The following is a 15320-nucleotide window of genomic DNA, read 5'->3' on the forward strand; positions in this document are numbered from 1 at the left end:
ATACTCTTCCCCTTTCTATAGCACTCACCTTCCATCACCACACATTAATCTCAACAGGGCTAATTCATTTTCTAGGGACATTTCCTCTCTTTGATGACCACAGCTAATGATGAATTAATCCACCCACATAATCTTGCTGATGTTTCTTGGGGATTGTGGCTATTCTGGCAGGCAAGCAACAAGAAAGACCTTGTGGCTTCCCTTACATACCAGGTGCAGACTTTGGCTCTTGGACTGACTCTTGTTAGAGGAACAAGTACTTGCATTTAACCTTCTTTAAATGAGCCGCCAGGAAGCACTTGCTATTTATTTCATAATCCATTGTCCTTATTTCCCTATCTCCATGTTGTACCATATGGTTTGGCAAAACTTATCTACAAGTGAAAACACTATCAGCACATATAACTTCGCCTCCATATGAAAATATTGGTCTTTCTGCATCATTATATTGACTCCTTAATAGACATAGCAACATTTCAGAAAAAAACAATTGTGTTAATGAGCCTTTTTCCACACAATAAAATACTATGGGGAAGAGTTCAAAAATTTATGGACAATGGAATTAAAAGGTAAATTGTTTTCTCAAAATGCTTATTTATTTGTATCTACTTGAAAGGCAGAACAACAAAGAGAGAGGGTGGGGACAAAGGGAGAGAGAGATGTCTTTCACCTTTTGTATCATTCCCCAAATGCCCATAACAGCCAGGACAGGAGTAGGCTGAAGCCAGGAGCCCAGAACTCAATTTAGGTATTCAAAGTGGGGTGGGCTGGAGCCCAAGCACTTGAGCGATCATCAACTGCCTCCTATATGCATTAGCAAGAGGATGGATTGGAAGCAGAGTAACTGGATACAAATCAGCACTCTTCTATGGGATGCAGGCATTCCAAATTGTAGCTTATCCTATTGTACAATGCTCACCCTGATAAGTTTGTTTTGATTCAAAAAATTGAAATCCATGCATATGAGTGGTCTTCAAAAAGTCCATGAAACATGAGTATTATGAAAAAAATCACATTTTTCAATTTTTGTGCATCAAAATAAGCTTGTAATTGCTTTTTTTTTTTGACAGGCAGAGTTAGTAAGAGAGACAGATTTTAATCGCTTTTTATCATAGACTTCTTGAAGTTCTCTTATTTTGCCTTTCCTTACAAATAGGATGTTGCTGACTTTTGGACAGTGGACCAGACACTGAGATTTGCTTTCCCATTAACAATGGTGGATTTAAACAGATCTACCCACACTTGTTTGCTTTATTGCTGGTGACCTTTCAATCAAGTTGAGAGACAATGGTAGGGGGTTAGGAATGTCAGTTGCTTCTGGGGTTTTTCATATTGTTCAGGTCTACTCTTGTCTATGAGGGTGATGCAAACCGGTAAAACAGCAGATTCTTAATTGTTGCTTTTAGGAAATCTTCATAGAATCATTTACACATGATTCAGAACCAATCACACCTGCATCACAGGGATGCAGGAACTGACCATACTCCTCATCATGGGCAAAATTGTATTACTTTCTGCAACTTATGATTCTGTTCTCCTTGTTTTATTTCTACCAGGAGAATACTGTGGCAAGAGCTTTACCTTGTTTTGTGTAGAAGAGTATACTTGAAGGTGAGGCCTACTTCAGATACACAGAGTGAATGTTGAGACAGAGGACCAACAATCCTTTGTGATTCTACAGTTAGTGGATGTATTTCCTATTGAAGTTAAAATACATTTTTGCTGCTAGTACCTCATATCAGAACCAGTCAAAGCTTGTCTACTGAATGCTTATTCAATGAAGTACACATATTGTTGGAAAAGGTCATCATGATTCAGGTTAACAGTAGATTAATTTTGGTGGCCTGGATTGGAAGCCCAATCACTATTCTCTCATCTGAAATAGGAACACAGTTTTCCCTTTGAAACAGTTAGCTTAACACCCAATCTACTGCTTTTCAGTCAGAAACTAAAAGCAACATATACTCATATATATACATGCACAACGGAGAGGCAAAGAACGATAAAAATGAACCCAATATACATGAATAAACAGAATTTCTACTGCATATAAAAATGACTTTGAGGAATGGGGTAAGGAAATGTGTTTATGGGTTTGCTGGGTTAAGCATGATAAAATAATTCTGGATAAGCTTTGAGGGAAGAACTTGACTGAGCAATGACTTAGAAAAGCTGTAAGACTAACATAGAAAGCATCATTTTCCAATGCTTCAGTTTCTGAGACCTAGGTTCAAACTTGAAAAATTTTTCCAGCCCTTAGACTCATTTTCTTATCTGTTAATTGATTGGAGTCCATTGTTAGTAGTTCAATTTGCCAAAATGCCACAGGCAACACTTCTATTGTTCCCTGCTGATAACCTTGGGCCTGGATGATATCTAATTCAATGGTCTGAATTTTCTTTCAAAAGACATTGTTCTCTTTACCTGCCTATGAAAATTTAGTAATTTCTTCTTGCTTTTCTAACAGAAAAGCTGCTTTAGCATGTGAAGTTTCCTTTAATAAACTATTCATACACAGCCTTATATTGGTGCAAAAACTCTTCTAGTTACTTGGAGTCACAAATTCCGGCCACAGGGCCAACAGTTTAGGATTGAATTACAGTGCCCTCTAGCCTGTGTGCCTGCATAGCCATAGGCTGGACTCTAGGATTCTGTTGCATCAGACCTCACAAGGTGAAGATTTTCTTCATATAACATTTTTTAAATCATTTGTTTATGTAATTTATATACTTCAAAAGTGTCACTTCCTCTTCAAGTTAAAGGAAACCATTATTCATTTTTAGGGAAACATAACAGCACACTCAAGAACTCCTCTATTCCACTAATTTAACATTCTTTGGTAGTTTTTTTCTTTTAATTTTAAATTTTTTATTTATATAAGGTGAACAAATTTCATGTATTTCATATATACAGACAGAACAGCATTATGACATTCCCACACTATCCTCCCTCCTGCCCATGCCCCCACCCTACCTCCTCCTTGCTATATTTATTCTTTCATTTTTTACAATGACATACTTTCAGTTTGTTTTATAATCACAAGGTTAATCCTCCACCAAATAAGGTATTCAACAAGTAGTAAGTAGCAAAAACCAATTTCACTCATATATGTTATACATTTCTGTGCTTTCTATATTAATTACCACAAATTAGGAAAATATATATTTGTCTTTTGGCTTATTTCACCAAGCATAATTGTTTGCAGTTGCACTCATTTTCTTTCAAAAGACAGTATTTCATTCTTTTTTATGGCTGAGTAGTATTCCATAGTGTGTGTGTGTGTGTGTGTGTGTGTGTATAAACACACACCACATTTTGTTTATCCAGTGATCAATTGATGGATATCTTTGTTGAATCCATATCTTACTTATTGTGAATTGAGCTGCTGTAAAGATGGGCATGGGGGTACAGATAACTCTTTCATATACTGATATCATTATCTTTGGGTAAATTCCCAGAAGTGGGATGGTTGGGTCATATGGTAGCTCTATTTTCAGATTTCTGATAAATCTCCATACTGTCTTCCATAGTGGTTATACAAGTTTACATTCCCACCAACAGCAGATTAGGATAGATTTTCCCCCAGATCTCTGCCAGCATTTATTATTTTTTTGATTTTTGGATGATACCCATTCTAACTGGGCTGGAGTAAAACCTCATTTTGGTTTTTAATTTGCATTTCCATGATGTCTAGTGATCTTGAGTATTTTTCCATGTGTTTGTTGTATCCTTTGAAAAATGCCTGTTCATATCCTTTGCCCATTTCTTAACTGGATTGTTTTGTTGTTGTTGAGTTTCTTGAGCTCTTTATAGATCCTGGATATTAATCCTTTATCAATTGTGTAGTTGGCAAATATTTTCTCCCTTTCTTTTGGTTGCCTCTTCACTCTATTGAGTGTTCCCCTTCCTGTGCAGAAGTTTCTTAGCTTGATGTAATCCCATTTGTTTATTTTTGCCTTTACTGCCTGTGCTTCTGGGATCTTTTCCAAAAAGTCTTTGCCAATATTAAGTCTTTCAGAGCTTCCCTGAAGTTCTCCTCTAGTAATTTGATGACACCAGGTGGTAGATTTAGATCCTTGATCCCATTTGTGATGATTTTTGTGTAAGGTGTAAGGTAGAGGTTGTGTTTCATATTTCTGAATGTATAGATCCAATTTTCCCAGCTCCATTTGATGATGAGACTCTCCTATCTCCAGTGATTGAAGTTAGCTCATTTGTCAAAGATTAGTTGGATGTAGATGCACAGATTAATTTCTGGTGTTTCTATTGTGTTTCATTGATTCACATGTCTATTTTTTGTGCCAATACCAGGTTGTTTTGATTATAACTTCCCTGTAGTATATCTTGAAATCTAGTATTGTGGTGCCTCCAGCTTTGTTTTTGTTGTTTAATATTGTTTTGGTATTTGGGGTCTTTTGTATTTCCATATGAATTTTAGCATTGTTTTTCCTTGATGTGAGAAGAATGTCATTGGTATTTTGATTAGGATTGTATTGAATCTGTAAATTGCCTTGGGTATCATAGACATTTTTATATTATTCCAATCTTCAAACATGGAAGATTTTTTACATTTTCGTGTGTCTTCTTTTTCTTTCCTTAATGTTTTGTAATTATCATTGTAGAGATCTTTCATATCATTGGTTACATTTATTCCAATGTATTTATCTTTTTTGTAGTTATTGTGGATTTGATCTTCTAAGTTCTTTCTTAGCCATGACATTGTTTGTATATACAAAGGCTATTGATATTTCTGTGTTGATTTTATAACCTGCAACTTTACTAAACTCTTTTAGGAGTTCCAATAGTCTCCTAGAAGAGCCTTTTGGTTTCCCTATGTATAGGATCATTTAATCTGCAAACAGGGATAATTAGACTTTCTCCTTTCACATTTGTATCCCTTTGATTTATTTTTCTTGTCTAATGGCTCTGGCTAAAACTTCCAGGTCTATATTGAACAGCAATGGTGAAAAATGGGCATCCTTATCTGGTTTAGGATCAACTTTTCATTACTCAATTTGATACTGTGGGTTTGTTATATATTGCCTTGATTGTGTTGAAGAATGTTCCTAATTTGCTTAAGGTTTTTATCATGAAAGAATGTTGTATATTCTCAAATGCTTTCTCTGCATCTATTGAGATAATCATATGGTTTTTAGTCTTTAATCTGTTTATGTGATGTATCACATTTATTGATTTGTGCATGTTGAACCATCCTTGCATATCAGGGATAAATTCCACTTGGTTTGGGTGAACGATCTTTCTAATGCGGTGTTAGATTCCATTAGCTAGTATTTTGTTAAAGATTTTTGCATCTATGTTCACCAGTGATATTGGTTTATGGTTTTCTTCCTTTGTTGTATCTTCTTCTGTTTTGGAAATTAAGGTGATGCTAGTCTCATAGAAGGAGTTTGGGAGGATTCCCTCCATTTCAATTATTTTGAATAGTTTGAGAAGAATTGGAATTAGTTCTTCTTCAAAAGTTTTGTAGAATTCAGCAGTGAAGCCACCCAGCTCTGGGCTGTTCTTTGTTGGGAGGGTCTTTATTACTGATTAAATCTCTGTCTTGGTTATTGATCTATTTATGTTTTCTATCACTTTGTGACTCAATTTAGGTAGATTGTATGTGTCCAGAAATCTATGCATTACTTCTAGATTTTGCAATTTGTTGGCATGAATCTGTAGTAATTCCTGATGATTCTTTTTATTTCTGTGGTATCTGTTGTTATATCTCCTTTTCCATTTCTTATTGTATTGATTTGGATCTTCTCTCTCTGTTTTGTTTAGTTGGGCTAATGGTGTATCAATTTGGTTTATTTTTTCAAAAGCCCAGCTCTTTACTTCACTGATATTTTGTATCTTTGTTTTATTTTTCTATAATTTTTAAATATGTATTTATTTATTTGAAAGGCAGAGTTTCAGAGAGACAGAGGCACAGAAAGAGAGAGAGGTCTTCCATTTGCTGGTTCATTCCCCAAATGGCAGCAATGGCCGGAACTGAGCGGATCCAAAGCCAGGAGCCAGGAGCCTCCTCCAGCTCACCCACACAGGTGCAGGGTCCCAAGGATTTGGGCCATACTTTACTGCTTTCCCAAGGTATAGTAGAGGGTTATGTCAGAAGTGAAGTATCTGGGACATGAACCAGCACCCATATGGGATGCCAGCATTGCAGGTGGCAGTCCTACCTACCAGACCACAGCGCCAGCCCCTATAATTTTAATTATTTATTTCCTCCTACTAAATTTGGGTTTGCTCTGTTTTCATTTTTCTAGATCCTTGACATGCATTGATAGATAATTTATTGGATGCATTTCCAATTTCTCAAAGTAGGCACCAATTGCTATAAACTTCCCTTTTAACACTGCTTTTGCTGTGTCACATTTTGATATGTTATATTGTCATCTTCATTCATTTCCATTAATTTTTTATTTTCCTTTTGATTTTTCTATGACACACTGCTCATTCAGGAGTGTGGTGTTCAGACTCCATGTGTTTTCATATTTTCTAGAGTTTATTAAGTTGTTAATTTCCAGCTTCATTCCACTGTGGACAGAAAAGATACATGTTATGAATTCAGTTTTTTTGAATTTGCTGAGACTTGCTTTATGGCCTAATATATGGTTTATAATAGATAAAGGTCCATATAGTGATGAAAAGAATGTGTATTCTGCAATTGTTCTGTACATATCAATTAGGTCCATTTGGTTCATAGTGTAGATTAGCTCTGTTGTTTCTTTGTTCATTTTCTGTCTAGATGATTTGTCCACTGATGAAAGTGGGGAGTTGAAGCCCCCCATTATTATTGTATTGGAGTCTAGATCTCTCTTTGGATCCATTAATATTTGGAAACAGTAGAGCTGCACATAAGTTTGAAGAACCATGGTCTGCAGAAGGACAATCACTTATTGGGCACTGACAGGCTTCTAAAGTCCGTTCTCCACCTCAAGATCCTTATATATGTCCTGGGGAACAAGCAGTGTTGTAATGAGGCCACATCTGCAGATATCCCTCACATAGTGCTGAAGAAATCCAACAGGAGCAAGTAGCCAGCCAAGAAGTATGATAGCTTTTTAGGTTCAGAGTCTTTATTCAAGCAGATTACAGAAATCCTGGGCCCAGGGCCAAATAAGGCTAGCAGTTTCCTTCCCTAATTAAATACAATAAAAATATGGTTGTCAAAGTTGATGAAGTCTACAATCAAATTCCTGATGAAGAAGGCATCATGTCTGGCTGTGACTGAAGATGACAGATGATGAGCTTGCTGACTACATCCACCTGGCTGTCAGCTTGCTGGTGTCATTGCTCAAGAAGAACTGGCAGAATATCCAGCCTTTGTGCATCAAGAGCACAATGGGCAAGCCCCAGTGAATGAACCTTAATGCAGGTAATAGTGGCGGACATTGTGGTGCAATGAATTAAGCTGCCTTTTGATGGGTACCTGCATCCGATATTGGAATATCAGATTGAATCTTTGCTAGTCCATTTCCAATCCAGTTTGCTGTTCACTGCTCTGATAGCCCAAATACTTGGGCCCTTGCAACTTATGTAAAAGACCAAGATGGAGTTTCTGGCTCCAACTTCAGCCTTGCTCAGGCCTGGCTATCGCATATATTTGGGGAGTGAACCAGTAGGTGCAAGATATTCATCTATTTATCTATCTATCTACTATCTCTATCTCTCCCTCATGTCACTCTTCCTTTCAAATAAACAAATAAACAAATCTTTGAATACAGTTTTTAATGAGATGCTATCTTTCTAATGAACATTAAGGATATCACAAGAGAAATGGGAACGTTTTGGGCAAAGGAATATAGAGAAAGGAATCTAGGAGGTGGTAAGGAAGGCAAAATATGCAGTCTGAATGCCAGGAGCCCTCAAATGGGAAAAGTGGTCCAGGAGAGGCTTCTCTCCAAAAAAGGGTAAGTCCAGTGGATCTAAGGAAGGACCACTGTGATGCATCCAGAGCCACATTGGATCTGAGAGTATTCCCACCAGGCAACTGTCCACACTTCCCATGAAAGAGAATTTCACGTGGTTTGTACCAAGGGTGTGCCTGTTGATCACTTGATCTGTACACTGGGGAAAAATTCCTCTGTCTGAACCATGGACTCGCCAACTGATTATCCATCATTACAACGCCCAGCCCGCACAGTTTCTGTCACTGTATGGTTGTCCCTTAGGGCACAGATTAGCTGTATAGGAGGGAAGGGATTGACAAATGAAAAATGCTTAAGGCCTTCTAAATTGGAGCAATGGGGAGTAGACTACTGTTCTGTCTGAACACATAGGAAAAAGTCAGAAAGGTAATATTCCAAATTAGTATAGGACATTTGGACTTTCCTGCAGGACAATTTTCCCAAATATTTTTATTTGAGATTGCTTTCTTTTTTTTTTTATTATTTACTTGAAAGGCAGGGTTACAGAGACAGAAGGAGGAGGAGGAGGAGAGAGAAAGAGAGAGAGGGAGGGAGAGAGAGAGAGAGCGAGAGAGCTCTCATCTGCTGGTTCACTCCCCAGTATGGGATGCTGGCTTCTCAGGTGATGGCTTAACCTGCTGTGCCCCTACGCTAGCCCTACAAATTTGTTGGCAGTAGTTTATTGTGGTGAACTGGTGCTAGGCATCCACTGAAGTTCCTTCCACTTTTCCTCCCTATAGTACACAGACAGGAAAGCTGAAAATTGTATATCCTGAACTTTCTTGCAGTAATATTCTATATGTAAATTAGCTTTGGCCAAGCAGCTGCTTAAGAGGTGAAATTTGGAACGTGAAACAAGAGAGAGGTCATCATCCTGTTGCTTCAACTATTGCTGCTTGCCAACATGCTTATTGACCAGGAATTGTTTTTTCAATTACATTAGTCTCTCAATGTTCAGATGCAGTTTTACCAATGTTGAGAGGCAGAGGTGAAATGGAAGCTTCCTGATCTTTGAATCACAACTAAAGCTAAGTGTTGAGTCAGCATTTCTAATGGAAGCCTAGTGATTTCATCTTATGTTGATCATATTAATAATCTATTTCAGTGTAGTTAGTTACTTCCATACTTAGCAGTTTAAAACACACATGTAGAGGCCAGCACTGTGGCCTAGAAGGTTAAACCTCTGCCTGTGGCACAGCATTCCATCTGGGCACCAGTTTGAGGCCCTGCTGCTCCACTTCTGTCCAGCTCCCTGCTAATGGCCTGGGGAAGCAGTAGAAGGTGACCCAAGTGCATGGGCCCCTGCACTCATGTGGGAGACCTGAAAGAAATTCCTGGCACCTGGCTTTGGCATGGCCCAGCTCTGGCCATTGTAGCCCTTTGGGGAGTGAACCAGTGGATGTAAGACTTCACTCTCTGCCTCTCCCTTTCTCTGTCTGTAACTATGCCTCTCAAATAAATACATGTTTAAAAAAGAAACCATACATTTATTATCATATGCAGCTTTTGGGGGTTCAGAAATTCAGGATGGCTGAGCCTTGTGATTTTCTTACAGAGTCTCTCAAGAGATTGTATTCAATCATCAACTTAGTTTGCATACATCAAAGTGTGACTGGAGCTGGAGGACCTGCTTCCAACGTGCCTTCCTCAGGTGAGTGGTAGCTGGAGGACTCAGTTCCTCACCATGCTGAGCCTTCAAGAGACAGGCTCAGAACATGGTACCTGTGTTTCCCAAGAATGAGTGATCTGAGCAGAGAGAGGGGGAGAGAGAGAGACAGAAACAGAGAGAGATGGGGGGGGAGAGAGAGACAGAGAGAGAGAGAGAGAGAGAGAGAGAGAGAACTTAAGACAGAAGCATTAGTCTTTTATAATTCTTTTATAACCTTAAATCAGAAGTGACCTGCTGGGGCCTGTGCTGTGGCATAGCAGCCAAAGCAGCCGCCTCCAGTGCCGGCATCCTGTATGGGAGCCGGTTCTAGTCCCGGCTGCTCCATTTCCAATCCAGCTCTCTGCTATGGCCTGGGAAAGCAGTAAAAGATGGTCCAAGTGCATGGGCCACTGCACCTGCATGGGAGACCTGGAAGAAGCTCCTGGCTCCTGGCTTCAGATTGGTGCAGCCCCGGCCATTGCGGCCAACTGGGGAGTGAACCAGCAGATGGAAGATCTCTCTCTCTCTCTCTCTCTCTCTCTCTGCCTCTCCTTCTCTCTCTGTGTAACTCACTTTCAAATAAATAAATAAAATCTTTAAAAAAGAAGAAAGAAGTGATCTGCTGTCACTTATCCTGTTTGTTATTAGTCATACAGACTAACTCTGACACAATACGAGAGGGGATTATCCAATGATGTGAATACCAGGAAGAAAAGATCATTGTTGATTATTTTGGAGGCTGGAGATAGCCATAACTAACACTGTCTTTCCACATTTAAATTATGTTCCAACTCTAGAGGGATTTACATTTGTATTGTTTACCTCTTAGGTTGATATTTCTTATCTCTAAGGTACTGACTCTGACTAATTTTTTAAAGTGAGATGGGAGAATTAGAAACTGTGAAGTTCTGATTTTAAAAATTTTATGGAAATGTTTACAGAATTCATTAAATCGATGAAAATATTATGTTTGAGGCTTATGTTCTTTACGCTTTAGGTTCAACACAAAGAGCATACAATAGAAGATACAGGGCCTCTGAATGCTCGGATTCTGAGGTAGACCCAGCGTTAGCTGCCCTGCTGAAATCAGCATCAGTGCTTGCTGAGTTAGGCTATGTTTGAGCGTCCCCCAAGTGTCCACGTGTTAGACGTTTGGTGCCCAGGGTGGTGGTATTGGGAAATGCTTTGATTTGGATATCAGTTTTGATGTCCTAAAGGACCATGTTCTAAAGGCTTGGTCCTCAGAGTCTTAGGTTAGTGTTACTAACAGAGTAGAATCTTAGTCCAGTTATGATGTCTGAAGATGAGACCTTTGGGAAGTGACTGGATTGGATTGGGTCACTACAGTGGAGTCCCCATAATTAGATCCTACTGGCTTTATAAGAGACACCACATAGACATCCTCAGAAACAAGTGTGAAACTCTAGAACTGTGAGCCAAATTAAACCTCTTTCTTTCATAATATTATTTATTATAACAATGCAAAGATGATTAATACAGGAGGTAGTTGAACCTTTACGAGGTCTGTGGTCACTGGGGGCACTTCCTCAGGAGGGATTAAGGTAACTCTTGTTAGAGGGATCTTACAAAAGGAGCAAGACTGACCCTCATGCTCTTCCTGGGCTGAGATGCGATTGCTTGCTCTTACCAACTGTCATTTTCTATGAGGCACTCATCATAGCCTGTATTATGCTAGTTGGACTTTCAGCCTCCAAAATCATGGGCTCAATAAACATGTTTTTTAAAATAAAGTTAGCCTGAGTCAGTTACTTGATAAAGGTGAGAAAAATCTGACTATTACAATGTTAGCCCAGGAAAGACATTTGCAACTGTCGCTCCCCCATTCGTGGAGGAATGACACTGGACCCTGCGCTGTTCTTTCTGCCCGGCCCCTTCCCAGGTTAGCTGCCGTTCCCTCACTTGCGGAGGAACGACGCTGGCCTGGGTTAGCTGCCAGCCGCCCCACCTCCGTGGAGGGGCGGCACCCCCCGCCGCTTTCCCCACTTCCGCGGAGGAGCGGCACACCGCTGGCCAGCTCTCTCAGGGGCTGCTCAGATGTTTCTCAGATGTTCCTGGTGCATGTTGTCTCTCTCCTCCTTTATAGTCCTCTTCCACCAATCCCAACTCTGCTACCCACATGCCAAGCACGCTGCTCTCCTCCAATCGGGAGCAGGAGCAGCTCCTGCAGCTTATCAGTCAAACTGATGAGGCAGCTGTGTAGAGGTTGTTTGCTCCCTCTCAGCGCCATATTGTGGGAAAGCAGATGCATAGAATAAGTCTTAATTCCAGTAACTTAGTCTAGTCTCAGTTGCTCCCCACAGCAACTCTATAATTTGTTATGTAATGCTCTTCCTCCTCTTGTCAATTAAATTTGAAAGAGAAGTTTTTAATGCTTCTCGCAGCTCAATGGATGTGGAAGATAGTATTATGGCTACCCAACAATCATTCCTTTCTATCTTGTTGTCAGCCCCTCGGTTTTATCTGCTTTGGGATAATAGATTGAATTTTATTCCACATTTTCAATTCCTTTCTGTAACTGAATGATAAGTAAATACCTTTGGGCATATTACTTGGCAGTACTTTCCACTGGAGAAGGCAGAGTACATATCCCTGTCCCATTTGTGTTGGACTGGGCAGGTGATTTGTTTGGCAAATGGTATGTTACTAAACCTGACTTGAAAAGAGACTAACTGGATTTGTATGATTTTATCAGGCTTCTTGCCCATCGCCTCTTTGCCATGAAAAGAGCATGCCATGCATAACCTGTAGTTCCAGAATAAGTATATACGTGGGGTAGACACAAAAACATACACAGCCTTGATCCAAGCCCAGCTGATCATGACCAAATCCAACACAGTTACAAATGATTTACAAACCCATAGGTAAGGAACAAATACTTGGTCACACAAACCACTAGGATTTGAGGATTGCCGGTTATGGAGCACAGTAATACAGACAGCAATCTGCCCATCACCAGAGGATGAATCAGAATCAGGCTAAGCAAGTCTGTTGTTCCTTTACAGACACTTATTACCTGATTCTCTTGAGGCTAGCAGTGGCCAAATGACTTAGTCTTGGCCAATGGATCATATGAATATATCTACTGAGGATTTGTGGAAATGCTTTTGCTTCCCTGATAAAAAATATTGTAGGGACTCTTTTTCCTTGCTTGAAAATTCATTGTCCATCTTGAGACTATAAGTTAAAGGGCATGATGATTAAAATCTAACTATTAAAGATGATGGAGCAAACACAGTTTGAGTTCCTGATAATAGTTTAGTGGTTGACCAACATCAACAATCACCTATATCTAGACTTCTTAGTCAAGTTTTCTGTTTTGTATTTCTGAGGCATTCTTAAACTAATAAACTTAATATAATACAATGTCAGTTTAGTCATCCTGGTCACTGCTTCTCTGAAGTGCAAATGATACAAGAGAAAAGGAGGCCATGTGATTGTATCTCTTCCAATAGTCCTTTTGACTATTCTTTGACTATCTTCTTTTTTTTTAAAGAATTATTTATTTACTTAAAAGTCAGAGTTACACAAAGAGAGGAGATATAGGGAGAGAGAGAAATAGAGAGAGAGAGAGAGAGCGAGCGAGAGAGTCTTCCATCCGCTGGTTCACTCCCCAATTGGCCGCAACGGCTGGAGCTGTGCCAATCCAAAGCCAGGAACCAGGAGCTTCTTCCAGGTCTTCCATGTGGGTTCAGGGGCCCAAGGACTTGGGCCATCTTCTACTGCTTTCCCAGGCCATAACAGAAGCTGGATTGGAAGTGGAGCAGCTGGGACTTGAACCTGAGTCCATATGGGATGCCGGTGCTGCACGTGGCAGCTTTACCCATTACACCACAGCGCCGGCCCCGACTCATATCTTCTTATTTATTATGTTGTAAAAGCCTGATAGTTTTTTGGGATACTGTTTATTTGTCAAAATAAGTGTAAAAACAATTAGCAGTTGACTTATGGTTGCCTTCAAAATTAAAAATATGGTGGAGACTGATTTGGATACAGCCTGGCAAGCATTAGAGGCTATTCTATTAAAGGATAATTTCTGTAAAAGAAATTGTGTCCACTGTGAAGTCATATGGTCAGAACACTTCTTTGAGCATTGCTATGGAGCGGGCAAAGGTGTTCAAGAATCATGTGATGTGTGATGTTACCATCTTCACCTTGCACTAGTGATATTCTCAGCATGAACTTGCAGTGTGTGGATTGCTATCAGACAAAGGGGAAAAATAACAACAGGGTATTGCCCAAAGGACTTTTATTGGAGATGCATGAAAAGTTGGGTGCATGAACCAAAGAACTTGATGCCTACACAGAATATTTCTGGAAAAAGTTTCTATGTTTTTGGAGACTATTCATTTAAGAACTAAGTGTGGAATGAAGGCAAACAGGCAATTCAAATATTCTCAATGCCAGCCATAAAGGAAAACAGAAGACAGTCTTCCTTATTTGGAGAAAAATCTATTCTTGGTACTAGGCTCTGGCAGACTCCCCAGTGCTGCTGACAGCAGCCACGGGCGGGAGTGCAGTCTACAAAGCAGCCAGCAGCATGCTATCTGCCTGTTCTGATAGCACATCTCCACTGAACTGGCTGACAGACCTACCAGCAGGAATGTCAACAAGGAAAACAAAGAAAACATCCTAAATCCTTGATGTCATCTTTGTGTTTTTGGTCGAAAATAAGATGACTTGTGATTTATCTCAGAAGGCTCAAGGACTAATGACAAGTCCAGCATTCTGAAACTCCTCACATCTGGCTGTGTGATAATCACTTGCTATGCTTGCAAGATCTCAACAACAGGAGCAACTGGAATGTGTTTAGAGGGGGCTGGAAACAAGGGCAGTCAGTGTTGGAACTCTGGTAGCCTGACTCCGTTAGCAAAGTGTTTTATTGGAGGACCAATGAAACGATAATAGAAACCTCAGTAGGAAACTTCTGGAATGAACTTAAAAGTTGTTCCAAATTACTTGAAAATGAACACACACATAAAAACATTAATGATGTTGAAACTTAAGCACTAGCCGCCAAGAGAAGACTTTGGATATAATGCCTTCCAGGTTTGATGAGCTGATGGCAACATTCCATTGCCTGAGTGCACCAAGAAGGCAAAATGAGTTTGGTTTCTAGACTGCTCAACTGCGTGGTGTAGCTTGATCTGGGCTTCCCCCACCCTCCGCATCCCCCAAAATCCATCATACTTATGGGTTAATCACTTCAGAAAGTTTGGAACTACAGAGTGAATTCTTTATTTAGATGTGTCTGGTTCAGCTAGTATTATGGTCTATGTTGAAAAATTTTAAAGGACAGTTTGACCAAAAGAAGATGACTTTAAAACTCTCCCAAATGAATATACAATAAAGCAATTAATTGAGGAAAAAGAAAAGCCAGGAATCTTTTGGCATATGTGTGTGCCTAAATATTCAAAAAAGAATTCATTGAAAAGATAGCAGAAGAGTGAGCTCAAGAAAATCCAGTAGACCATGATCATGTTTGTAGTAAGAAGCGGTATTTAGACTGAGCTCTAAAAAAGCACCTTCCTCAAGAATATGCAGTTCATTTTACCCCAGCAGGAACTCCACACAGACTCACAAGGGCTGAACATTTTGTTTTCAGAGTATTTTAAATAATACTTCTTTATTTAATTATTCCTTACAGGAATTCTGTTATCTGCCATAGATTCATTGCAATCGTGAAGATGTAAGGATAGGTAAAGAATGTTATCTAACAGTGGTGAAAGATGCTGATGCAC

General features: G+C 39.5%; 1 pseudogene; it reads left to right on the top strand.

Moving 5' to 3' along the window:
* The first annotated feature begins 6839 nt into the window (after positions 1-6839).
* LOC100356037 (large ribosomal subunit protein uL1 pseudogene) lies at positions 6840-7365 on the top strand (annotated as a pseudogene).
* The last annotated feature ends 7955 nt before the right edge of the window (positions 7366-15320 follow it).

Source organism: Oryctolagus cuniculus, chromosome 3, assembly GCF_051225735.1.
Source record: "Oryctolagus cuniculus isolate XC-2025 breed Fujian yellow rabbit chromosome 3, ASM5122573v1, whole genome shotgun sequence".
Lineage (NCBI taxonomy): Eukaryota > Metazoa > Chordata > Mammalia > Lagomorpha > Leporidae > Oryctolagus > Oryctolagus cuniculus.